This window comes from Dermacentor silvarum, chromosome 1, assembly GCF_013339745.2.
Source record: "Dermacentor silvarum isolate Dsil-2018 chromosome 1, BIME_Dsil_1.4, whole genome shotgun sequence".
Classification (NCBI taxonomy): domain Eukaryota; kingdom Metazoa; phylum Arthropoda; class Arachnida; order Ixodida; family Ixodidae; genus Dermacentor; species Dermacentor silvarum.
Window position 1 is genome coordinate 215,312,388 of NC_051154.1, and position 2,300 is coordinate 215,314,687.

A 2,300-nucleotide genomic window follows, 5' to 3' on the forward strand; every position below is an offset into this window, starting at 1 on the left:
CCCAACCGGTGCGCAGTCCTAGTGACTGCAATATCGGTTTTTTGTTAAGTTCGCGCTTCTTATTGAAAAATATTCCAAGTAGATATGCAAAGCAAGGTCATTTAAAACAATTCAAATATGTTGCAACTAAACGGTGCAGTATTAAAATTTCTGGCAACGCTTACTATAATATGTGGTACGCTTGTAAAATCGCCGTGCTGTGGTTGCAAATAATTGGGCAAAACGAACACGTCTAGATGAAATGCCATGATATGCTGCTCTCTGCCCAAAGTGCACATCATTATTTATAGCGCCAATTTCAGCTGTAGCTTTTCGGCGTATGTAGGTATTTAATTTGCAAGAGCGACGGAATGCGCGATTCAGTATCACAACTTCTGAGTACACGACGGTGAAAAGCGCTATAAGGAATTGATGAACTTGCGATACTATAGTTTTTTACTACTTGATTGAACAGCTGACAGCGGAATTGTGATGCAGCTCAATGTGCCGATTTCGGTAGGAGCGAAAAACTGCCGAAGAACGCGCTGGCGTGGAGGTTGAACCAGCACCGTGAGAGAAACGCTGATTGGGACGGCCTACTGAAAACCGCACAGGTAGAAACCCGAGTTCGATCTTCTGCCGCAAAAATATATCATTGGACCCGCCTATCCATCTATCTGAAACTAGAGCTCACACTAAATTTGCGCAGCTGCTCAGCGTAGGCACACGTTTTTGTGTTACCCGCCACGTACGGTAGCTAAGTGGCTATAGCATCGCGCTGCTGAGCTCGAGATCACGGGTACGATAGGAGCGAAATGTAACAACGATCGCGTACTTAGATTGATGTGTATCTTAAAGATCCCAGGTGGTCAGAATTAATCCGGAGTCTCCACCTACGGTCTGCTTCATAGTTTAGGCACGTACAACCCTTGGATTTATTTTTCACTTTTTTCTGTTTTCTCAATTAACGTCGTTAAAGGCCTTAGGTCTTGCATGTATGCTGCCTTCAATCTAGCGCATTTTTTGCGTTTGTTTCAAGTTTTTTCTTCGTGAAATACGTATAGATGCTACGACTGGACGTACAGCGCAACGACCCATGTGTAGCTAATGGAATTTACTACCCTTACAGGATAGTAAAATGACAGACCAATGGAAAGCCAGTGCATGTACATGTTTTTAAGTACAAGCTTCGTGGCCAGTATGGGTGCTAGATATCTAACAACCGTATAAAACAGCGGAAAGAACCGAAATGCATATTTTATACGTCTATCTGGATAAGGATCCGCACAGATATCTTCGAGACAATTTTACAAAACGTTTTCTAGCCGTCTAAGTAAGATGATAGCTTAAAACACCTTAACAAGACGCCTTCAAGGCGTCCTTCGCAGGAAGTCTTCAAGACGTACATATAAAGACGTTTTGTAGCCGTCTTGAATAGTTGTAGACGTTCAAGTTCACTTTGGCTGGTCCAAGGCGGCTAGAAAACGTCTTGTGTTCAGCCTGTGAGTAGTGAGACATCTTGAGTAGGTGCAGCTTGGGCAGTTTTCTTGAATTGAAAACAAGGGATGGTCCCGTTGATTCAGCAGTCGGAGGTGAACTCGAAGTGGCTCATAGAACATGTAAACTTCAATTTGATAGGCCCGTGATTCCTCTATAGTGCCGGAAGTCGATGTACACCGTGGTAGGCATAGCCATGTTCGCAGAGCTTGGGCCTGATGGCTTTCGAATGAGCGAAGTTATACGTATATTGGAAAGCACAGACATGCTGTATCGTAGGTATAGCCCACAAACAACGCCTGATATTGACCCTTTTCGCGGTGATCCCGTGGGCGCTGCCATGTTTGATGACGTGGTGACGCGTCCATTGCTTGCCTCAACTGCCTCCGTTGCCTCCTTGTTTACAATGGAAGTGTATGACGCCGGCGCGGCTTAAAAAAACCTCTGTTTTCGGAGATATCGTAGACGGTGACTAGGTGGACGACACGAAGCTTTGATCACAGCTTCAGAGAACATGCAAAAGCGCTTTCGAAGCTGATTACGCTATGTCCAAACGGCGCAAGCAGCGTATATGGTGCTTGTTCTAAAAGCGGGGCTAAATATGTATTCCAAGCTATCCAAGCTTTCCGATTATAAATTCAGTCAGGATTAGTGTGTTTTGCTCTTTGTTCTTTATTCGGCAAATATTTTGAAGCAGTGGCTTGTCAGTTTCTGACTCGGTGAAGTTCCTCGGTCCGGCCACTATCTGATTATTTTCTGCCTAATCGCTCACGGGTGTGCTCAGTTCCGATATATTTGTTCTTGCAGCGCACAAGGCTTGAAAC